The following is a 26,309-nucleotide window of genomic DNA, read 5'->3' on the forward strand; positions in this document are numbered from 1 at the left end:
AAAGTTAGGGGGTATGCAAATGCCCTGTGTGTAGTTGGTACTCACTGAATGTTAATTATGTTATTATTACTTCCTCTAGAGAGGAGAAACAAAACGAAAGAGAGTTCCAGAAATGCAGTCCACAAATTCTTGGAGGGGAGGAAGAAGAAAATTCGGGGGATATTTGCAAACTGAGACTCCCTGTTTGGTACCACAGTCACATTTCTTTGATAGGGAAGAGGACACTGCTGCTCTTCCTACTCCAGAGTCTGGGTGGGCTGAGGAGCAAGGTGCAGCTGCTGGGCAGACAGACACAGGGGTCCTGTTGGTGAGGCCAGAGAGGGCAGGAGGCCACAGCTCCGGGACACTGAGGGGCCACTCCCACCTCCACCTCCGCCACCTCAGCACATGCAGGTAGTGGACAGCGTCGTTAGTTGTACTTGAAGCTGATTTGTATGACTAATCTGCTCCTTCAGATTATTTCTAGCCTAATTTAAATGAAGAGCAAACATCTCCCTTAGATGGGTTTGTAGGTTTTTTTTTTTTCTGGAGTATTTTTTCTTATTTTAAAGAGAATAAAACCAAGCTAATCAAATAAGTGGCACAGGACTTCAAGACAATAGGACTGTCCACCAATGGTTGCCATAATGTCTCTTGTCCTCAAAATAGCTGTCCCTACCCTCAGACATAATAAAAATCAAGCAAAACAGAATAGACCCAATAAAAACAAAACAATAAATACAATAAAGTACTTCAAAATAAGATAGTAGTGAATCCAAAATGAGTACCAAAATATATGTTGTTATCTTTGAAATAGTTGCCCATGCCATCAGATATAATAAAATCAAACAAAACAAAACAAAACAAAACAAAACAAAACAAAACAAGACAAAACAAAACAGAATAAAACCCAACTTAACAAAACAATGAAAATTATACAGGACTTCAAAATAAGGAAACAGGAAACCAACAATGGCTATCACCTTCAGAAGAAGATCCCTCATAGATGCCACACTGCATATTGTTATCCTCTGAGTAGATGATCAGACTACCAGCTTTAGACCTGCAAAGTCAGTGAAATACTAAACAGTAAGAGAACTAAATTGTATTTTACCTCAATAGCTGTCATTGCAGCCTGGGTTTCTCAAGATCGGCTGGTCACTTAGGTGGGTGTACATGTGGGAAAGTGGGTTTGGCTCTTGCTTCCCACCTTGTATGCCAAAAGAGGCTGGCATCTGGCTCTCTCTCCAGCAGCCCACACATGGCACCAATTTTCAGGGAGGTTGCTTCTTGGTGACTTCTTATTCTCTTCCCCCACAGGCCATGAATGGCACAGACTCATGGGAAAAGGCTGGCATCTGGCTGTCCCCTCAGTGGCCCATGCATATTGCCAATTTGTAGGGAGGGCTTGCTTCTTCAAGATCCCAGTGGTTGACTCTTTGTAGTATTTCCCAAGTGATTGGGATTTTGTTCATGAAATCTTTGCCTGTCCCTTTGTCTTCATGAGTTGTGTTTATTCTCTCTTCTAGCAGATTTAGTGTTTCTATTTTAATATTAAGATCTTTGATCCATTTTGATTTTAGTTTAGTGAATGGTGAGAGACATGGATATAGTTTTAGTCTTCAGCATGTGGAAAGACAATTTTTCCAGTAACCATTTATCAAAGAGGCCATCCTTCTTCCAGTATATATTTGGCTCCTTTGTCAAAGAGAAGGTGGCTGAGTGTGCTTGGAGTTATGTCTTCAACTTCTAATCTGTTCCATTGATTTTCAGGTCTGTTTTTCTGCAGTTACCATGCTGTTTTTTTTTTAAAAAATCATAGTAGCTTTGTAGTATAATTTCAAGTCAGGAATTGTGGTTTCTCTGGCCTTGCCTTTGTTGTCCAGATTTATTTCTATTATTCTAAATCTCTTTGGGTTCCAAACGAATTTCAGGAATGTTTTCTCTAGTTTTGTAAGAAATGCTAATGGTATTTTGATTAGAATTTCATTATTCCCAATTTTGGAAGTATGGCCATTATACAATAGAATACTACTGAGCCATAAAGGGGGATAAACTTGAGACATTTCTAGGTAAATGGATGCACTTTGAAGCCATATTCTTCAGTGAAATAAATCAGACACACATGTAGACATCATATTGTATCCCTGGTGTGAGAAACTGAGGGTAAATAAGGATCAAAATATACGATAGATATTGTGAAATGGGAAGAAACTGTTCAAAAGAATAGAGGAATGAGGGAAGGATAAGGGGAAAGGAAGGAAAGGAAAAGAGAATGATAAAAAAGACTAGAATGGAAACAAAGCTTTGTAAGGAGGAGGGGAAGAGGGACTGAACGGGGAGGATGGCGCTGGGAAAAAAGAAGTCGAAATATATCATATACAGGTACAGTTTCCCATGGCGGATATGATTTTATGTATATTTAAATTGTAGCAATAAACTTAATTTAAAATAAAAAATACAGTCAATAGTGCTAAGCACACAGTTTCAGTTCAGTCTTCATGCATAAATAATATGTAAATTACAATTATACTTCACCATTGTAAGTATATTTTAAGTTCTGTTTCTACCAGCTACACCATTAAGGCACAGAACTGCTTTTGTAGGTGGTTTGACTAATAAAAGAAATCTTTAAATTAGATTACAAGCTAGCAGATACTATCATGTACATTATTAAAAATGTTTAGCATTTTTTAATTCCATGAGAACATGGAAGTGTGATTTTAGGCATTGAACATTTTGGATTTCATTTTTGGTGGTCCTTTGTTACACTTACCTAGCTAATTTTTGTTACTAATCTCCATTTTTTGAGTCTGATTTGCTCTGGGTAAAGTTTTCAGATTGCTCAATCTTGTGTATAAATACTTATGTGTGCTTGTGGGATGCAGAATTTCTACTTTGGTTTACTTATTATATACATGTATTTTCTCTCTGAGCTTCTTAAATCTGAGTTGCTTAAAAATCATATTTGAAATAAATTTAGGCCAGCTTCTGTGGTCCAGTAGTGAGACTTTAGGTTTCAATATATAAATTATTGAATTTTCAAGAGTAACGTGTTACTGTAATTTACCTTTTGAATGTCTAACAAAAATGTTTAATAGAATAAAAAAATTTAGTGTTTTTAGATTAATTTTTCATTATTGTTTTGCCCACTATGTAACTCCAGTTGTCTCTATTTTTTCAGGGAAATTAAAAACAAATAAAGCTAAACACTTTGAAGTAGAGACTCACAATCCTAGGAAATGTTAACCTTGAGGGCAACTCCAATATCTTCAAATTATGACTGTAATATTGATGCATAACATTTAAGCACTGATATTTTCAAACCTCTGTGCTGGTTACTTGAAATATGATGCTCTTCTTTTCTTTTTATACACAAAATTTTCTTGGGAAATAGTTTTAAATTTTTTTCTCACCTTTAAAATATCATCTTCCTTGTGCACATTCCTGTTGTTAGAACACGTTGCTGACCGAGCAGCTGAACTCTCCCTGGCTGCACCGCTGGAAAGGGCTGTTAGGGGATCCAAAGCCTCATCCTCACAAATAAAGCCAGGCTGAGGAGAATACCCAGCTCATGATTTTACAATGAGGACTCTATGGTTTAATGTAGATATGGTGGTTAGAACAGAGCTTGGAACCCAGTAAGAACTACAGCATTACCTTTTGGTTACAGTGTTTTAGTTATTTGAGGAATGTTTGGAAAAACAAATATAAACTGTACAGTTGCAGAGATTTTCTGTAGCACAGGGTTGTGATAATCTCCTTTTGAAAAAGGATGGTCAGTCTCACTGACAGTGATTAGATTTCATTTTTATATGCAATGAATCTAAAAGTTCTTGGCTTGATCAGCACTGGTTACGAGAATGCTTTAGTAACTAAGTAAAGCTGTTATGTTAAGCCCTGCTCCTGATCCAAGCAAAATGGCTGCAATAGTTACAGCTCTTTGCAGCTACCCCTAGATCTTGGATGAAAGAAACCAGGAAGATCTAGCTCCAGCTTCTGCAGCAGCAGAGGAAGGGAATGGACCGGGAAGGACAGGGCTGGTGCTGGTGGACGTGGGTCGGGAATGTGAAGGACCAGCACCGGAAGCTGGGTTCTGGGCAGGGCTAGGGCTGCTGCAGTACCCAGCCCCACTGCACCCTGAGAACACAGCACCCCTCTTCGTTTCTGTGAAAAACATTTGAGGGACCCATAAGAGTCACTCATGGCCCCAAAGCAGCATTAACGTCATAGGATGACTGATGGTTTCCAGCCTCAAGGAGAACGCACAGCAGAGTTGTGGTCACCTCTTAGCTCGCAGTTAGTGATGGAAGCAGACTGATCTGCCCCTCTTCTCATTTTCCTTTTATACCCCCTGTGCCGGGTGTGAAGGGTGTTAAGTATGCTGAGCCACAGAGGTGGGAAGCCAGACAAGCCTCTTTAAGGAAGTCATTCCTATAACTATTTTAATTTTATAAACCGTATGCTAATCTTTCATACGTTCATATCACGTGTGTAATAAAACCTACTCATTATGATCTCTCTAAAATGGATTCTTTTGCTCTTAGTTATCACCATCCAGCCACTTTTCAAAGTAGCACATCTCTGTATTCTATTCAGATTCACTTTTCTGTTTTTCCCTCTGCTTATCAAATTCACTGATCTAAGCCACTACGTGTCCAGCACTGTTCTGGGAAGTAAGGATACATTTTCCACGCCAATGATGAGATGAGTATCTGTCTGCAGAGCCCTTGGTAGAGGGACACAAGGTCACAAATACATAATTTCATGTGGTAAAATGTTACATTTCAGTTTTGTATTATGTTATGTGAGGTTATGATGATTTGCCTCATATAAAACTTTTTAGAAGTAGGAATGAAAAATCTGGGATAGAAACTGAAAGTGAGTGACTTCACCCGAAAACATTATAATGGACTGAAAAGTACCCAGGAAAACAAAAAATAGGATTTTGTTATTCATAGAAAAATACTTCATGCCTAAAGAAATTCAGTTAGACAAATACTTATCAGAATCCTACTATTTATAAACCTATCCACTCCACAAATATTCCTTGAGAATTTCCTGGGCACTGGGACAAAGCAGTAAACAAAATACTGTATACAAAATTTGAGTGGAGAAGATGGATTAATAAACATGCATGCACACGCGCGTGCACACACACACATACACAATTTCCTATAGTTTTATTTCCCCACTCTGTGAATTTGCCCCCTGGGCACCGTCACTAAATCCCATCAGGTGAGCTATTTTCAGCCCTAAATACTGTGTTTTGACTGCAGCACACCCATCATCCCTTCACCCACAGTCCTTTCCAGAGGCAGAGGTAAGGAGTGCGGCGATCTGATCATGAACCTCTCTGACCCGGTCACTGCCGTCTGGTTCCATTCGGGTGCTGGGTCTCTCCCTCTCCTGCTGATTTCCTGCCATGTAGCCTGTAGCCTGAGTCGGTCTCCGCACACTGCTCTCCACTCTGCAGCCAACGCACTGCTTACACTTTACAGGGAAAACAGAATCAGCAGCACAGGAGTGCTTTGCTCTTCTTGTCTCCACAGTGATAATGCATCTTTACCAAAGAGTGGATATTAGTACACTATCTTCCTTTAAGCCTTCCGAGGAGAGCAGTACTTTCACTGAAGCTTCAGATCCACTTTCTCACAATTCCCTGAGAACTATGTTTCCAAAGTGTTTGTAACAAAAGTATCTTTCTGGAGGATTATGTTCAACCTGTATTTCACGTGCCTTTCCCTTCTTTTCTAGTAGATTGTTCTCTCATTTGTACTTGATGTGCTATTATAGGATTCATTCAAAAAATCTATTCCTTGTATATTCTTCTAAAGATATTATTTCATATTGCATAAAATTTTTGTCTTCACTCATCCTCTCCATTCTTCTACCATGTAGTCAGCCTACTGCAATCTGGCTCCCGTGTGTTGCCATGTTCTGGGAACTTCCCCATCTCTCTCTCTCTCTCTCTCTCTCTCTCTCTCTCTCTCTCTCTCTCTCTCTCATTCCTCTCCTCCTCCCTTTCTACCTCTATTTATTTTGTCAGGGATCAATGCCAGCCACACTAACAAATCTAATCAGCTTCTCTTACCTACTGTACTACTCAGCTCCATCTGGTATGATTCACTGTGATTCCTTGACAAATCTAATCATCCTCTCTTACTCACCTATTTTACTATTTGGGTTCATCCCGGATGACTCACTGTGATTCCCTGACAATTAGCAGGTGGCTCGGCTGCTTCTGTCTCTTTGTGTGGAGTGCTTCTTTTTTTCTCTCTGAAGTCATTTCCACTCAGATGCTTTTCTCAGATGATTTCATCTGGTTTCAGTGTTTTAAATGCTAATCATTTAAAAGTAAAGACCTCGAGCCCTGTCTATAAACTGAGAACTGGTTGGATTATAATGCTAACTCCTCACTGGATTTATCTACTTGAATGACCAATAGACATCTCGAATTTAAAACCTACACACTAGAAGTTTTGATTCGTTCCCACACTACACCTTTTCTTCAAGGAATCTGCCTCATCCTGGTAGATGAAATCACCACCCACTCACTGTCCTGAGACTCAAACCTAGAAATCAGTAGCCATTTCTCTTTCCCCCTCACTCCCCTCAGGGTCCACTGTCGTGTCCACACTACGTTCACTTTCTCTAGTTCTTCACTTTTGTTGATAGCCACCATCATGGCTCTAAACCTGTATGTTTCTGCTCTTATTCTTGTTCACAGAGTAGCCAGAAAATCTTCCGTGAAATACCCATCAGGTCATGTTGCTCACTTGGATAAAGCATTTAGGTGATTTCTCCCTCTATTTAGAATAAAGTCCAGCATATCTTCTGCCAAGGCTTTGCATGATTAAGCCTGACTGTCTCTGTAGGATCACCTCTCCTGCACTTCCACCCTCCTTAGCCCGTTCCATTCCAGATACACTGTCCTCCTTCCTGTCCACGGAATAAGCTAAACTCTTTCCCAGACAACTGTCATCTGCTATGGGCATGTGTTTTTCCAGCTGCCTGAGGTCCAACAAAAAACAAAACAGATCCAATTCTATGATTTCTACAGCATTCATTCCAGTGAGCAAGATAAGCATACAAAAAATGAAAAATAAGGGAGGGAAAAATGAGAGAGAGACAGAGAGAGAGAGAGAGAGAGAGACAGAGAGAGAGAGAGACAGAGAGAGACAGAGACAGAGACAGAGAGAGACAGAGAGAGACACAGAGAGACACAGAGAGACAGAGAGAGAGAGAATGGGTAAAACGGATCAAGTGCCACATAAGTGAAGCATTCCCTGAGAATCATACTGAAAAAAAAAAAAGGATCTAGCATTTCCCAAACTTATTCAAATGTGGAGCTCTTATAATCTTGTGAAACTATGATGCTTGACTGTCAATTGGACCGGATTGAGAGATGCCTAGATTAGTGGAGCACACTTCTAAATAATAAATGTGCTCCCACACTGTACATAGGACAGCAAACTGAGACTGTGGGCAGAAACATCTGATAGCCTTGCAGCCTGGAGAGCCAAGGAAGGCCATGAAGGAGGGATCCGGCTGGCCTGTGCTTGCGAGCTCAGGGCTGCTTGATGGAGTGTGTTTGCTGTTGCTGCCGTGGCCTGTGAACGTCTGACTCCAGCTCCTCCAGCCTTGCAGCACAGACTCACACCAGGCACTCTCCAGGGAGCTTCAGCAGGTATATTGTCATTCTGGACTTTCCTGTCTCTGATCCCACAAGCTTCTCTAACAAATATGGAATATATATTTACATAGTTCAATTCTGTTCTTCTGGAGACCCTTACCAATACAGAAACTAATCTTCTCAGAAAGACACTTTAGGAGATCGTGATCTACCTTCTTCCATCCTCCCCTTTGAAAAAAGACACACATCATTTTATGGAGTAGTAACTTGAGTTTCAGAGAAGCAATCTAATTTTCCCTAAGTTACAAAACCCTCCAGAATTTTAAGATGTGATTTATTCCTTGGAAGACCGATGATGAGAATGCACTAATAGAAACAATCAGCTGCATATCTGGCATAATTTCATACTTGAAGCAGTTTCTCTATATGGCAAAATTATTCTCAGAAATAGTCCTCAAATATACAAATAAAAATAATGGTTAAGAAATCAGCAGATCACAAACAACTCTTATGTTGAATTCTATATATGTGATTAAGTGAAAGAGAATAGTAAAGAATTATTACAGAAAAATTTGAGACTATAAGAGGCTAATAATTTAAATTACATTAATGTTTTCTTTTTAAAAGAAAAATATGTGGTCTGTTACATGTGCTGCATCATTTACTAGAGCTGAATGTGAGTTTCCCTTCCAAATTCATGCTGGAAGTCTAACACCCATGTAGCTTTGTTTAGAATAAGGAATAAATTAAGATGAAATGGGGTTACAAGGATGGAGGCCTAATGTGACAGAATTAGTGTCCTTATGAGAAGAGACACCAAAGTCTGTCTCTCCCATTCAGGACACACAGGAAAGGCCAGGACCAATCATGACCTGAGGGTGGCACATGCAAGCCAGGAAGACAGCACTCATCAGAAATGAAATGACTGTAACCTTGATCTTGGATATCTGCCTTCCAGAACTATGACAAAATAGTCATAGGTGTTGAAGTCACCTACCTAACTATATTTTGTTAGGGAAGCCCTGAGAATACTAACACATTGATGTTTCATTGGCTACATAAATATGCAAATTACGTTTCCTATTACTGGGTCTGAAATTTTGCAAGTTAGTTAACAGTTTTGGCCAAGTTAATTTTATACTAACAAATCGTGCAACTAAACGTATCAATTTATCTTTTGTGTAATGACTGCAGAACAATTTTTATTTTTATTTTAAAGTTTTTCTTTTCAGAAAATAACAAATATAAAACTAGAAAAGTTACAAATACACTTTTGGAAGAAATTCACAAAAATCGTATTGTTCTTTGCATTCCAGAAATTGTAAACAGAGACAAAACCTTTATGTAACCTCACAGAAAGATGAACATAGCTTAGGTCTATGATTCATCCTTCCCACTACTGAGTTGAGGTGCTTTATTTCTGATCCATACGAGGAATACCTGGTCTAGGAGTTGGAAGCAGTACTTGAATGACTTAAAACCATTCTGAACTCTCTCTCACCGTGAAAATGTATAGCCAGGTCTGCATGGGTCAGAGGCTGATTGGATGACTGGAGAGTCTCTGAATAAATGTTTATGTAGCATTGTTAGAAGAAAACTAATAAAAACGTGCTATTTTATAACTTACATACATTGTTATAAACTCCACAGTGATCTACGTGATTATTTAGAACTCATACTAACAGAAAATTTCATGGGAGAAAAGTACTTACCACAGACATCACTTAGAATGATTAGAAAACTTTGTTAATAACAAGCAACTTAATTTTAAATCACATCTATCATTGCTTATAAATTCTCCACAAGTAGGCAAAATTTCCTTATACTTCTTTCCGCTTCCTATGCTGTGACCTGCCCTTGCAAAGTCCCTGCTAGTAAAAATAGTCAATATTTATTGAAAAACAGACTTACAGCATGTTTAATCATTGTGATCAACCAGCTAATATGATGGGAATAACTAAAATGCCTTTTCCAGTGTACTTTGTGGTGGTTTCTTGTTTAGATGACTTGGGGCTGATCAGTGTTACTAAAGGCTTAGTTTAACTAGCTGAGTTTGGATTGCATGTGATAAAAGAGACAGAAGAAACCTGTGCTAGAGGAGTCTTCCTGGCTTGCTTTCTCTTTCTTTCTTCAATCACTAGGACTCGCAGCTGCATTTTACTCTCTCATAATGATTTCCCTGGATGTTGCTAGGTAACGTCAGCATATACAACAATGCTTAGATGCAATCATATTGTTTCCCTGCAAGTGGCCGTCTTTAAGGCACTCCTACAGTGTACTTTTGTTTTATTATATTAGTCATTTGGTAGACTGTCTGCTGTGAAACAGAATAATAGAAATAATTTTACATACTAGACAGATGTTAGGAAAAAATGATTTTTATTCTTCCTTTCCTGACCTTATTTTTACCATGAAAAGAAAAGAGTTTCCTGATATTCTGTTATTGTATTGGTTAAACACGAAGCCTTGGGGAAGACGATGTTAATATCAGTTGTTTCCCAGGTCTCCTTACTGAAAGAAGCCCTGTCCGTGAGAGTACAGGGCACCAGGATCAGCCCGTATTTTTAGCTTATTAACTTGTCTGTCGACTCAGCTTCCTCTATCCTGCAGGGTCCCATCTGCAGTTGTAACAAGACTGATGATTAATTCCATGAAGAGTAGTTTAAACTGCAAAGCAGAACCTGGCATGGAGCTGCAGAGTGGCCCTATGCTCAGAGACGTCGCTACAGTGTGGAAAGAAATGTTTTCCTAAGACCTCATATTATCTGTTGAGAGATGGTCTGGGAGCTCTGCCCTGAGTGCTTCTGGAGAGCCCTAGAATAAGTTAGATGCCTATAAACTTGCAATACAGATGGCCCAGCTTAGACTCTCACAGTGACTGCATCTTAGGTACCAGGACCCTGGAGCATTTCTCAAGCTCAAAAGAGAAGCCTTCTGCCTTATGTATAATTTGTTACTTTTCCAGTTGAAATTTCCTTTAGTCTTGAAATGTTTTTACTGTTATATTACTGTGCATGACAGTGTACTTGCAATATCTTAGCAATATAAAAGAGTTCTCAATTTGGAATTATTTCTATCATTCATGAGTCATATGATGTAGGAAATAGCTTATTTTTTTTGTCTTTTTTTTTTGAGATGGGGTCTCGCTATGCAGTTCAGGCTGGCCTTGGGCTCACTTTGTAGCCCAGGCTGGTCTTGAACTCACAACGATCCTCCTGCCTCAGCCTCCCGAGTGCTGGGATTACAGACGTGAGCCACCATGCCCGGCAATAGCTTATTTTTAACTATTTGCTAAACTATCCTCAAGACTGGTGCAAAGTTTAAAAGAAAATCAATAAAAAACATGTGAAAGTATCTGGTATGAGGGAAGACATCAGCACGGAACTTGAAACACCATGAGAGGTTTCAGGAATTTTCAGCCAGTAGTACCTCTGTGCTCCCAGAGGTCTGATTCATAAATAATTTGGTATTTTACAGTCAAAGAGTGAAAATCTACTTGCATTTAATAAAAGAAGAATCCCAAGTGTGGATGTGCACGTATAGTTTAAATTTTAAAGTAAGTTTTCTTAAATTAACTTAAGGCAATTATATTTTGGTTGTTTTCAAAACCAATATGGACAAAGTTATTCACTTAGTGTTAAACTTATTGAGCACATTAAGAAAGAAATTTTTAGTGAGTGTTTTCATTGCTATCAAGTAATTTTTAAAAATAAGAGAAAATATAAAATTTTATTTGATTATGAACAATAATTATGATTATTTTTCTTGATTCCCTGAAATAGTTATTTTCTAGTGGTTTTATTTGTTCCCTATTGTTATAAATTATATACTAGGAAGGTAACATAGACATTGTTATCTCCCACCCCAAAGTATTCATTAATGTGATTTTCCTACTTTTTAATATAAAATATAACTACATACACAATTATTGGTGTATGGTTACAAAATATTTTAAAATCCTATGGGGTCAAAAAGTCATTTTCTTAGCTTCATATTGAGAATTTAAAAAGATCACCATGATCTTAATGCCCCCCTGTTTAATCACAGTTTTAATTTTTGCTCCTTGTAGATGATTTAGAAGTCTGAGCTCACTTGTACAATTATTGTTTGGTCTTTTCTTTGTCTCTTACCTTGACTCCTTAAATTATAACTTTACAATTTTTTTAATTTAAAGAGAAAAAAATCGGGAAGCAAACAAACTCAAGCAACAACAACAAAAGCAAAGCTACAACAATAAAAAACAGCACTAGGTATGCAAAGAAGGTACGTAAACAATAAGATGATGGGAATCTAACAGTGGCGGCTGTATTGCCTATTACTACTCTCAAAATAGTTGCTCAGGTTACCGGATGCAGGAATAAATCAAAAACAGTAAAATGGAACAAAACACTGGATTTCAAAAACAAGACAGGAAGAAATCCTCCACAGCAGGCACAATGCACACTGCCATCCTCCAGGTGGATGCCCAGACTGCCAGCCCCAGACCAGCAAAATCATCAGACAATACAAACAGCGTCATGAGTCGCACCATCTCAACCTGAGAGTCCTCGGAATCAGCCGGTTGCTTCAGGGTGTGTGTGGGGTTCTTGTCTCCCAGCCTGTTGCTCTTCTGGCTCCTGCGCAGGCCTGGTTGGGTTTCTTGATTCTCTTCTCATTCCCATGGATGGCCCTGGTTGATGGGGGATTATAACTTTTAATATTTTATCTTTCTGTAGTCTTTTCTTTCCAAACACTGTTCCTCAGCATCATAGTTAGTTTTCTCATTTCTGAGACCAAATATCCTACACCCCATGTAGAAGGTAGAGAGGCTGATTTCAGCTCACAGTTTGTAGAGGCTTCAGTCCATTGCAGGCTGGCTCTGAGGCAGGGCGGCAGGGCAGAAGAGCATCACAGAAGAGCAGCGGCCCACGGTGTGGGAGCAGAAGGTAGTGAGCTGCAGCACCGGCCTCCCTTCTGTCCGACCTTTTCTATTCTGTCCACAATACAGGCCTACTGATAGGTGTCACCCACACCCACGGTGGGGCTGCCGTTATCCATCCGACCATTAACCCCAGGATCACACCTTTAATCCACATTCACACACCCTCATCCAGGCACTTTCGAAGTTTGCCACCTACGATTGCACAAGCTTTGGGGGACATATAGATACAAGCTGTAATACTCAGTATATATTTAAAAAATGAGATCACTTCAGTTCTTCCTTTCATACCATTATGTAGTTTTCTAGTAACTGGGAGAAAGAGTCTGAATTTCTTAGTATTACCATATATACAAAGAGCTGCCACCTGCCACCGGCTCTCTTTAGTGATGTGTTCTGGGCACCTGGTGTCTGAGGGACTCCGTGTATTTTTGGTGCATGAGGGAATGAATCTCCTGTATCTGCCTTCTTCTGCCTCCCTCCCATTCCCACAAGCATTTCTTTGCTTCGAGAATGTCAGAATCTTTCATTCCACCGTGCCAAGTGTACTTAGGCCTGCAGAGATGGCTTAAATAAAATGATTAAGAGGATTTCAGCAGAAACACTCGGCGGGATGAGCTCAGGCAATAATCGAGTGAAGGAAACAGTTGGCATAGTTACATATTACCAAACAAAGGATGCAGAAACACACAGAGGAAAACAGCAGAGTGTTTACACTGGGGCTTTATTTTAATACCATCTTTGTTGTTGATTAAAGTTACGATTCTAGAAGAGTAAAATTCAGTCAATAAATGAATATGCTCTGTAAATGATGAACTGAAATTGTTTTGGCTCACAGGCAAAGTCCCATATCTTGGAAGAAATTATTGGAGAAGATGAAAATCATGATATGAAATGGTTTTGAGTGAGAAGTGAGTTTGGAGAAGAAGTAAAAATTGAACGATGCCCTTTTACTTTTTGGAATGAGCAAATCCCAGATGCAGACTCAGGGAGAGAGGCAGGAGGCTTGGCTGGACTTTTGGGTGCTGGAGGCCCCTTGGCGGGGGCTGGAAGACACACAGAACCAAGAACAGAGGGAAGGATCAGTGGCCAGAGGGTCGGAGCTATTAAAAGAAACAGAGCAAGGCAGGTGAGAATAATCATTCCACGGAGCACTTTCTATTTTCACTCTGAAAATGATCTAGATTGATTAGTTCAGCTCTCTGAATGACTGTCCAACAGTCAGTTGTTTTTCCACCACTTCACTACTGAAGAATTTCATCTTCCAGATTTATTCCTGCATTTACTTTGTTTTATTTCTAGAATATATATTTACATAAATGCTTTCAGTATTCCTGAAATATTAAGGGAAGTCAAAGAATCAAACTTCTGTCTATCTTTTCTGCATGATGCAGAATGATACCTGTGGGAGGGACCTGTGATTCTGTTATGTTTTGTGGAAAAGGGGGCTGCAGCTGGAATTACAGCCGTCAATCACTGACCCTAAAATGAGATTATCTTGGATTACACAGCCAGGCCCAGTGTATTCACCAAGATAATTTAAACCCCAAAGCAAAAGGAGGAAGAGGAGGAAGGGGGGGGAGGAGGAGGAGGAGGAGGAAGAGGAGGAGGACGAGGAGGAGGAGGAGGAGGACGAGGAGGAGGACGAGGAGGACGAGTCCATGGCTGTTGGAGAGCTGTGATGTGAGGAAGGCTGGACCAGGCTTTCTGCTCTTGAAGAAGCAGAGGCCTAGAAACCAGGGATCAGGCAGTTCTTGGAGAGAGGAAGAGGCGAGGAGCCTGCTTCTCTCTGAGAGACTCCAGCGCCAACGCAGCTCCACCAGCACCTTGGCTGGAGTCCATCGTGTTCCATTTTTGATTTCTGACTTCTGAGACTGTGAGATACTAAATTCATGCTGTTTAAGGCCAGTAGATTTGTGGCAATTTACTATCACAACAATGAGGACCTAATGCACTTACCTAAGAGACTGTATGATTTCTGAGTAAACAACACATTACTCATACCTGAAATTCTCATAAAACCCACACTTTCAGAGTTTATGAGCCCAGTATTTCAGCTTTCTTAACTCATTTAAGCACTCCCTGTGTTGATGGAATTGCCTTCCTCCAATGGATTATTTATTTATTCGAGAAGATGCCTTTACTGACTTCTCAGTTCCTTTGATACTTGGTCGCTGTTTCTCTGGAGTTCTTGCATGTGTTCCATCATTTCTAAACACAAAATCTTGATTGCTTTGTAGTCCACCTACTCCCGTATCTCCACTTCCACTCAGCAACACTTACTTATCTTATTAAGGAAATCTCACCAATATGTGCTGCCTCCTTTTAAAAAATGTAAAATTGTGGCAAAATGTACATAACACGAGGTTCCCCAGTTCCACTGGGTTTGGTGGTTGGCTCCCAGAATTAAATGTATTCACATCGTGCAGCTCATCTCCAGAAGTCTTTTTGTCATGCAGAATGGAAACTCTGTACCTGTTAGACAAGAGCCCCCTTTCCGTTTCCTCCAGGAAACCATTCTGTTCCCTGTTTCTGGGATCTGCCATCATTTTGGGCCTGGGGAATTCCCTGATTATTCCAGTTAGAAGAGACCTCTCTCCATGCAGCTCTGATCCTGTGCCAAGCTTTGCCACGGCGTCTGCTGTCGTGCACAGTGGTTTTATTTTAATACATGTCATGCTGGTTTTCTTCTCTTCTGCTCCCGAGGCACCCTCCTCTTTTCTCCGCCTTCCTGTGTGTCCCAGGCAGCTCACCGGGGAGCTGTTTGCATGGGTTCCCTTGTTTGCTGATCTCACAAGGAGGCTGTGAGTACCAGATTAGAAGTGAGAGAAGCGGTGAGGGCGGCATTGGTGTAGGATACTCCTGCGGGGCTGCCCTGGGTTGGCTGCCTCCTTCCCTCACGGTGTCCTGTGGGCAGTCCGCTGTGTGCCCTGTCCTCTGTCCGCTCTCTCCCCAGCCCCTCAGGCCTTGGGCTGATGGTGCCCACCTGCTGTTGCCTTACCTGGAGGGCCGCACCACTGCTCCTGGATTCCCTGTACCATGCAAACACCACTGTAAGCAGCTCTTCATTTCATCACCTGCTCCGTGGTGTCTTGCACTGCCACGGCAACTAAACCTGTAGACTGTGTCTTTATCACACTTGCTTTGCCCTTGTTCCCCCTTCTTCTGAGTTCACGCTCCTTGTTTTGAGTCAGCAAGATTTTGCAATAAAAATAAAAGGGATATTGGTAAAACCTCCAAACCCAAACTCTTTCCCTGGATGAAACACCAAATTAAAGAGATAAATGACTCACAGATAAGATTAAACCCTTAGTAATGGCATTATATATCTTGCCTCAAAATCTTTAAGAGTTTTAAATGAAGTTTTTTTAGAGAAAACACACAACTGTTTCTCTTCTTCCACTTTCTACTGTGACTTATCAAGTAGCCCCCCCAATAAAATGTGTTTTTTGTGTTCTGGCTATTTTTCTCGGTGTAATTTTCACAGACAAGTCTTTTGATTTTGCCTCTTTGAGAAGACATTACTGTCTAAGGCTTTCTTTGTTAGGAGATACAGTTCTCAGAAAATGATTTTCTTCCAGACTATCCATACACAGAATTTAATAATAAAATTTCCTTTAGTTCTGCATGATGGTGATTTACCCTTAACCACTTTATCTGTGAATTTTATGACTTGGATTCCAAATCTTTTTCCTATAAAGCATAAATCTCCCCAACAATACGGGGAAATATTGAGATGGATCTATTTTTCCGTCTCAGTATTCCGTTCCTGTGCTTGGATTTGTTGTTGTGCACAAAGTATTTTAACGCCAGGAAGAGTCTGTTGTTTCTAGGTGGGGGCTCCACACACCAGGGATGTTGTTGCTATCTCCCCCGGGAAGTATCTGTAACACCGAGGATATGTGACAGTTTTCCAGTCTCTAGTTGGGGCCTTCTTCACACGAATCTTTAACCTTATTTGATTAGCCATTGCAGTTAACACCTGTTCTGAATTAGGCGTAATTAAAATCTCAAACGTTGTAAATTAGGTATTGGTATTCCAGTGTAAAGTAGGAATCTATTTATACACGGAAAATAAGCTTCAGAGAAGCTCCCCAATTTGTTTAATACAAATGAAGTGTCCTGGCTCTCCAGGTCATACTTTATTAATGTGCAATTTGCCAGACTTCCAGGAGGCCCAGGCAATTTTCTCTAAGAAATGCTGGCTGTACATGACCAGTATGTTATAGTAACATAGTCTTGGAGTGATACTGGGGTAGCATCACCTGCACTTATGAAGAGGAATTTGAAGGCTTGGAAATGGCTGTCCAAAGAGTTATATATGTGATGCAAACCTACTTTCCTGAACAGCAGGCCAGGATTTCAGTAAAAATTCACATTGACAAAATGCACGCATTTTAATTTCTGCATTTCTCCAGAGAATGAAAAAGGCCAAAACATCAGAACAAGACAACTAGGTATCAACATGTGAAAAAGATTAAACATTTTTAATTATTTCCAAAAGCTGTGATAAAAATTAGTAAGCACACCTCGAGAAGAATCCTTATTTTTATACTCAGTTATGTTGGGATTTTGGAGTTCTATCTTTTTCCCCTAAATTGCCTTTGTCTAACATAGAAATACATTTCTTTCTACAAAAATACTTCATGGATATGTTAGCTTTTGTTATTTCTCATCTGATTTTCCATAATATAGTCCCCATATGTTTCAGAATGGCATGCTACCTCAGCCAAGACACATTAGATGCAGCATTTTGAGCAACCGGGTGATGATCTGAGTAGTTTAATGGTCGCATGATTCAGACTTGAAGCCATTCTGACCAAACATTTGCTAACACAACAGCCTTAAATTAAAGACCATAATTAAATGTCAGTTCTAGATATATTTTCTTTCTGCAGGTATCTCAGAAATACTACAATTTTGACTTTAACGGAACTTTTGATTGCTCTGTATCTATTCAAAAGTGTATAAATCAGCAGCATTTCTTGGCTCCCTTAGAGATGAGGGAGAGAAGGCCAAGGGATATGATGAGAACCATGAGCAGAACCTGGCCAGGCTGGCGGCACCTATGCCCGGTGTAGGGGCACCGAGGCACGTGTTATGGGAACCACTCAGCATTTTAAAGCTTTGAAGACTTCTTAAAAGCTCCTCATGATGTTTACAGAACTCCAGAAACTAAATGGAATCATTGCCATGAAATACTGAAAATGATCATTTAAACATTTTCGGTAATTAACGAAGTATTAGGGGATTTAAAACTGAAAGGACACCTCGAGTACTCCCCAGTTTCACATATGATTTCTACTAATAATTAATGATAATTTGAATGAGATTTCTTTTTTATTATTTTATTTTTATTACTCTGTGTTTGTAGTGCTTAATGGTTCACTGTTGGGGATTGGTACATGTACAGAATACATCTCAGTTCCCTTTTCCCCCGTCCCTCCACCTCCTTTTGTTTTTTCAACATTAGTTTCATTTATTTATCTTATAAGGCCTTATAAAATTGTTTATCACATATACAGACTGAAAACCAGCTGAATAGGCCAAAGAACATGTAAAACGTGTAAGACAATTGGACCAAGTCAAAGTACACTTTTAGATACTTTGTCCATGCTGGATCACAATATGCTTTTTTTCTCCTCTTTTTAATCTATCGTTTGTCTGTTATTTTATTATATATAATCTAAAAATATAAAAATATATAAATATGTATGTATGTATAATTTATGTATATAATATATAAATTTCTGTGGTTACTAGCAGAAACTGTCACAAGTACTTTTTTATTTTAAAAACAAAATAACAGTGAAAAAGAATAAAAAGTGATACAGAATTTCAAAACAAAATAATAGGAAATTAACACTAGTTAATATAGTGCATATTGTTATCTTCAAAGTAGTTGTTCAGATTACAAGATTTAGGCATGAAAAATGATCAAACAGTCAAATAATGAAAGCATAAAGTGTTCTTTTTGATGAACTAACAGAGATTAGTGGTGTTATCTATCTTGTACAAGTATTTCCATTAGAACAATTCTGCTATGATCAAATAGATTACATCTGAGTTGCCCCTTAAAATAGATAGTTTTGAATAATGACTTTTTAAAATTCAAAATACATAAAACTAAAAACCCCATGAAAATATAATTAATATTTTAAAATGAGCATTTTAATGGTGCTTAATTTGTCAATAGCAGTATTCGACTTGAGCTTTCCAGGCACTTGAAGTATTCTCCTTTTAGATTCTGTTTCTTTTTATATTTAGCTATTTTATGGGAAAATCACACAATCACACTATTTTCCCATGCAGCATAAAATGTCATTAGGTGGGCTTTGCTATGTCGGCTCCTTTCTTGATGACTTGGTATTTGTCATAGTGGGTTTTATTCAATGCAGGTAAGTGAGTGCTTGTCTGGGTTAGGTGGTGTGGAAGTATTAAAGATCCAGAAGCCTGGCGTCCCCAGGAGGGGACAGAGGCTTTACTTTAGGATGAAGCATGGAGAATACACGGGGACACAGGGGATGTGGCAGACCACCTCTTCTGGGATGGCTGGGAGCTGCGGCCAAGAGGAGATTCTTGAAATGTTGCACAGCAGGCATGAGGAAAAACACCATGGGAACTTGGATCCTGGCCGCAGATGCCCAGCTCACAGATTAGAGATGCTCACACAGAGCTCTCAGTGTTACAGTGATGCAGGATATTTGGTATCTTCCCAATAAAAGGGAATCAATACTTGTTATTTAATGAACAGTAACTCTTAGTTGGATGTGGTGCTGCACACCTGTAGCCCAGCACTTGAGAAGCTGAGTCAGAAGGATCATGGGTTTGAGGCCAGCCTGGGCTATGTGGGGACACCTTGTCTCAAAAACAAAACAAGCAGAGAGCTATTCTTTTCATTATCTGAAAGATTCACACTAATAGCAACAAACAAAGATGGTTTTAGCCCCCAATCACTGTGAGCTGAACACCGATGGTCGGTGGAAAAGTGGACATAGGCAACGTGTTAGAGACAGAATGTGACAACGTTCACTCTGCTGTTTTTAGTGTTAGTGACATGTGGACTGTATGAGAAAGGAAGCCGGGGTGATTCCTCTCTTCTTAGAACCCCATATGGTGAGGTCTTTAAGTGTTTTCCTTCTGAAAGACTTAATGCTCCTGCTTCTCTTACAGCATCAAGTTCTGAGGCATGAAGGGCTCTCTGACGTCTCCCTGGACAGACACAGCTCTACAGCACAGAAGCCGAGGCACAGCTGGGAGCAGTGGGGGAGGGTCCATGACACCATGTGCCACTGCTGTCCTCGCAGTGTGAGGGGTTGAGTGGGACATGGGAGGGCAGGAGCACTGGTTAAGGAGCCTCACTGCATCATCAGGAAGAGGTGCGACTGCAGGTGCTCCTCTGAGTTTATGTAGGAAACACTGACAGCAAGGTAAGCTGGGTCCTTGGGCAAGAACACTTTCGACTCCAAAGCTGGCCTTGGAGTTGTAGGCTCCAACCAACTCAGTCAAAGATAAACAAGAAAGAACCCACATAGGAGCTATAAATTCAGAAGGAAAAATTAAGCAAAGGAGAGAGCCTAGGAAGAAGGCATAGAGAAACGATCCAGTCTTAATTTCATCGTCTCAGGAGGTCTGTAACCACTGTCTGCACTCAGCACACATCCAGTGGGGGTGTAAAGTCAGGCTCTCCTCCAGCCAACACCTATTTCTGGTCCTTGTTCTCCCACCTGCCTGGAGGGCCATGGCCTTCTTTCCCTGAGGTCAAGAGGGAGGGAGCCGCCAGTTACCAGTTTATTTCTCCTCGGCCTGCAATCCTAGCAATGCCTCCAGGTTACACTTCTAGGTAAGGTCCCTAACCCCTTAGAGTACTCTCTCTCTTCCCTCGGCAATGGCTGCATCACAGTCCATCTTTCAGTCTTGTGAGATATATTCATTTTTTATTGTGACTTTAACAAATTGCCATAAACTCCCTGAGCATCAACATTTCTTTCGCCATGCTTGGGATATGGCAGTGGCCATCTCTGGGGGTGGTGAACTTGCTCAGAACAGAAGAAATTCTGGAACATGGGGAGCATCCAGTAAAGGTTCTGTTACAATGATTATCAGTTCATATTTCAAAGGGCACCATTCTGGAATGTGTTAATTTCATTATCTCTGTGTTCTTAATTTCATTTTGTGGTCATGTAAGTGGATGCTAAATAGAGAAGTTATTAGGCTTATGACCTTGAAGGTTGCAATACCTTGAAATTGTATATGTATATGTATGTATATTTAATAATTGTATCTTTTTTAATATTCCAGGAACATTCTCTCCTGGTTTGTGAAATGTACAATCAGCCCATTCCAAGTATCCATTAAAGAAAGCAAATAACTTCAAATGAAGGTAATATCAAGGAGCTATGTTCTTCCTTCACTTATGGGAGAAGAAAATGCAATTGAGCAACAGACGGAGAAGTTCGCAATTCTTATTGAAACTAACTTTCAATATGTGCTAAACTGCAGAGCAGAGGATATGAAAAGCAGTGTAGGAGAAGCAGTGTACTTAGTAAAACTTTAGGAGAAAAGTAGAAAATCTGGTGAATATAGAAAAAATCTTGATCCATAAGAGTGCATAATGAATCACATGTAAATTTTCAAAATGAAAAATCTGTAGATAAGTGGCAGTTTCAAAATTTATTATCCACTTGAAGGTAATTAATGGTAAGAGAGGACATTAACTAAACCACGTTTCTCTACAGTTACAAGGCAGGTTAATCCTGGGTTGGGTCCCTGTGTTACAGTGGGATGTGTGCTCGCAGCTGGTCTTGCAGTTTTTGAAGGAAGCTAAATGAAAGATGCCAGAAAGTCTGTGCTGAAGATCCACTCACGACGTCCCCAAGTATGCAAACATCACAGTGATTCCCATGAATTGGTGCAATTGATGTGTATGAATAATGCTTCAAAAACCCAAACGATGTCTTTGCCACCCAGGAATCACAGTGCCTTGAAGTTCACTATCGAGTAGTTGCTCTATTTAGAGAAAAACTTTTCTCTTCCAGGGAGTGGAGATGGGACTCTGCTAAATAAATATGCTAATCACTGATATCTTTACCTGCATGCTGCATGCCAGTGTTTTTTTGTGAGGACTAGGAATAGTAGAGGAATGATATGGGAGGTCTCTGCACGGAGAGACGATGTCACAGGAAGAGCTACGAATGCTTACAGCTTTGCCTTCTCTCCTGCAGGCTGCAGGACAGAGTTGTCCTCTCCCAGCCTTGCCGGAGTTTTCTTTTCCTCTCAAAACTTAGGACCACATGTGGACACCGGGAGCACATTCTAGCAGTCTCCATGATCCTTCTTACACCCAGAGAAGTGCTGGGTATAGGCTGTTCTGAACTGACGATGGCACAGGAGCCAGGCTAAAACACATCGGGAACAGGAGCAGAGATGGGAAACTGATGACGGCCTTCAGGTTCCGGCTTCTGGGAATATAAATATTAACAGAACCTTAGCTCAGGAACAGATGGTGGGAACTGAGGAGCAGTGTTGCTTACTTTTTGAAGCCAGCCTAAGTTTCATGCTTTTGTTGCAACAAAAGAAGAAAAAATTACCTGGGTAATGAATAAGAAAAGTGAAATTGTTAACAAACCATTTTCAGAGGGAAAATATTTCTTTATTAAGTTCACTTTTATAAAGGAGAAAGCAGAAAGATACGTAAATATTGCTCAGCAAAATTTGATTCCTGCTTGTTATGAGCTATAAGGAGTGTAAACATGAAAAATCAAAAGGGCTTTCTGCAGAGGTCATACTTTATCATCGAAATGCATAGAAAAATAGTTTGGAATATCTACTCCTGGAGTTTAACTGTACTGAGTATTGTTTGGATTCAGATATTAGAGTATAAGTAATTTAAATCCTTATTTCTAAAATATGAGTTTGGGGAATATGTAAGAGAGAATCTTAAAGACAATATTTGGGAGAAATGAATCAGAATTGTCCTTTAAAATGCACAAGTAGTGCTGGGCATGGTGGCACAGGAGGATTGCACCAAGTGTGAGGATATTCTAGGCTTCTGAGTTTGAGGCCAGGCTGAACTAGGTAGAGAGATCCTGTCTCAAAAACAGAAAAAAGGGGCTGGGGATTTAGCTCAGTGGCATAAGCGCCTGCCTTGCAAGCAGGCAGTTCTGAGTTTGATCTCTGGTACTGATAAAAACGAAAAAGACAAAAAAAAAAAAAAAAAAAAAAAAAAAAAAAAAAAAAAGAAAACCCCAGAAAAAAAACCAAAACAAACAAGCAAACAAATAAAAAAACAAGAAGAAATCAACACACAAGCATCCTGCCAAGCACGAGGAGCATCCTCTTCCTCTGTGTATTCAGCAGCGATTGGTATTGGAGGTGCTTGGACCTCAGTCATTCCACCAAGGGTGCCTGGTACTCGGTTGTTGTCAGAGTTTGCATTTCCTGATGGTGAAGGCGTGTGAGCATCTATCTACGTGCTGTTTGTCATGTGTACTGGACCGTGGTGACGTGTCTGCTCAGATCTTTTGCCTGTGTTTTCTTCAGTTTTTCCCATTTTGTTGCATTTTAGGGGTTCAAACACAGGGAATATACATGTGTATGACACAAGAGTTCCTTGTAAATTTTGGAAACAAGTAAAATATGTGTTTTAAAATATTTTCTTCTAGTCTTTGACTTGATATCTGTTGAAAAGCAGACTTCAAACAGTTAATAAACTCTGACATCAATTTTTTTGTTAATTTTAAAGGGAGTAAACTGGAACAGGAAAATGAAACAAAACAAAACAAAACAGTGATAGGACAATAGGAAATCCACAATCGTTACACTATTGCATATTGTTACCTTCTGAATAACTTCCCAGACTACCAGCCGCAGGCCTGCAAAGTCAATCAAACAACGTAGATGTCAGATTACTTTCCTATTCCTCCATTATCATCTCAGCCTGTGTTGCAGGTACTTGTTTACGGGTGAGGAGTGCGAGGTGGAGATGGACTGGCTTCCGTGCTGTTTGTCCCCAGCCGGCCGGCCTGCTGGTAGGGTCTCTGCCAGCGCTCGGGGTGGGGCTGCGCTGGTTCCTTGCTGTATCTTCCAGTTTGCAGGGCCGTTGCCTGGTTTTCTTATTTTTGCCGCAGTCCTGACTTACCTCTCTCTGTGGGCTTCGAGTCTCAGTTCAGATCCTTCCCGTGTCCAGGGACCACCCGCCCTCCTCCTCTTCCTCATGTTGCTGTATTCGGGGCCTGAACACCAACTTGGAGAGGTTCCTTCTCTGCTGCTCATCAATCCACCATTTCCCCGAAAGTCTGACATCAACTTTTTATGGATCATGCTCATGGCGTTTATAAAATCTCACCACCAAGCCTGAGCTGAGGCAGATACTCTCCTACATTTCCTCTAGAAATGTCTAGAACTGACATTGACTTAATTCCTGTTACTGTTGTCCTCTGATTCCATTTGTCACTTTAATGATTTGCCCTTTGTGCTACTCCCTCCCCAGTCACCTTTGGTCCCAGGAATGGTAGGTCTGACCCACAGACATCTCTCTCTGTGATAGAGTCTGAAGCTATCTGTTACGGTTTGGATCTGAAAAAGTCTCAGGTGTTAAGAGGTGGGGCCTTTGGCAGGTGTCTGGATCCCGGGTGCTGTGCTTTTTAGTGGATCCATCCATTGATCTATTCAGTGTGCTTAGGAGATAGGACTGAGTTGGAGAAGGTAGGTGTGCCTTTGGAGGCTGACCCGTCTCTCTTGGCTTCCCACTGTCTGTCATGGTTTGAACAGTTTTCCTCCATCAGGCTCTTCTGCTCGGGCACCACCACCATGGACTGAACCATCTGAAACTAAGTGTGTGTCGGGTATTTTATCCTAGTGATGGGGGTGGTGACTAGTACACTGGCCTGTGCAGTGATGAGTCTCTCACAACAGGTCACCCATGATTGCATCACTCTCTAAGCTGGGGCAATAGTCATGACTGGTATCATCCCATCTCAGCACAGTAATTACCCAGGGACAGGATCCAAGGCTTTTGCTTGGCAGGGTCTGTGTTCTCATGATGGGACCCACTGGCAGCTGAAGACAAAAATGGATGGGTATATTTCCTACAGGGGTTGAGTCTGCTGTACTTGGAGCAATGAGGGGAGGATATTTTACAGAGACCTTTGTGGGCCATATTGAAAAGTGGGAGCAATTGGTGAATGTAGAGATGAGGGAGCCCATATTGCTTCATAACTTTCCAGTTCCAGGAACTGGATGGAAATGGGTTTGCTGAAACAGGGAGTGACAGGGAGCAAGATCAGATGCAATGAGAGGGAGACTGCAGAGGCACAACGGAGAGCTGAACCTGCCTCCTCACCACCAGACAAACAGAAGTGACAGCTTCTTCAGAGAGGCTTTTGGCATCACTAGAAGAGAGGAAGGTTGTAGGGAAGGGCAAGAAGTAGGCGGGTGTGGGGGAGTCAAGACGCTGCACAGGATGGAGAGGTTGCTTTCAAGTGAGATGAGATGCTATAGCGATACAGTAAAAAGAGGTAGAAACAGAGTCAGTTGGAGAATGGTAGTTCTGGGAGGAAAAGATATAAATTAGTTGGAAGGGCTTTCAATGTGGATTACAGATCAAGGGCACTGGAAAGGCCAGGAATATGGGAGAAGATGGGCAGTGTTTGTAGTGGCCTCAGCGTTCCAGCTGGGGCTTTGGTGAAAATTGTTTCCCTGCTTGTAAACAAATTCAAGCATTTTCTGGACGTTAAAGAACAAAAAGTGAATAGAAAAACAGTATTTAAGACTAGGAAAGTGACAAGACATGGATGCAAATGTGCATTAATGTTTACTGACATGAAATTAATTTTAAAAGGACATGAGAATTTTGAGAGAAAGTGAAAAAAGCCAAAACAGTTTCTTCCGTGTACCACGCGGGCTTGTGGCACCCAGCACAGCCTTGGCACTTCCCAGAGCCTGACTAAGGTTGAAGTGGGCTGCTTGTCTTCAGGTCCCAATCTCTTCCTTGCTCTTTGCCCAAGAAAAATCCAGATATATTTGTGAGGGAGGTCCCTCCTTTCTCTTTCCTTAGAGGATTTATTTTAGAAACCTTGTAATCGCTGGTTTTCCCTCTGCTTCAGGTGAGATGTAACTATTGTTAGACATCTCCTGTCTGGTTCACAGCTTAGTCTCCTCCTTCTCAAGGGCCAGAGCATCTTTGAAATGCAGTCTTGGGAAGATAATGTCCCTAGTTCCCAGTCTGAGGTCCTAACCTCCGTGGGTAGGAGCCTCGCCTCCTTTGAGAAATTATTCCCTGTGGAGTAGAGAAGGTATTTTCACTTTGCATGAGGCCAATTAGAAGACACAGCCTGTTCTCCTTAAAGCCAATATTACAAACCCCTCAGCTTTTATTTCTGTGGACATGGGCACAGACTAATTTCGGGTCTCTTTTCCTTGTTGTATACTTGAGTAGAGTCTTCTGTTCCCATTCAATGGTGTTTAGTGCAATTTTTGCTTTGATAGTAGCTTATAAATCTTGTCTATTACTTCTCTAAAAATTCTTTTAAAAGTAGCATGTTACTTCCACAAGGCAAAGCTGAAAATAGCCTGAAATAGCTTAGAACATTTGAGAGAAAGTGAAAAAAGTCATAACAGCTTCTTCATTCAGAGAAAAGTTTTAAGCCTGGTGAAATTTCCGAAAGCTATTTGACACAAAAACAGAGGTAGCGTGTATAGAACTATCTTTCTTTTCCTGGGTTTAGAAAAATACCACAGAATATTTCCAAAGTCGATGAAGGTGAAACTTCCAGA

This window comes from Cavia porcellus, unplaced genomic scaffold, assembly GCF_034190915.1.
Source record: "Cavia porcellus strain 051 isolate PalLab524CR breed Dunkin Hartley unplaced genomic scaffold, mCavPor4.1 scaffold_14, whole genome shotgun sequence".
Lineage (NCBI taxonomy): Eukaryota > Metazoa > Chordata > Mammalia > Rodentia > Caviidae > Cavia > Cavia porcellus.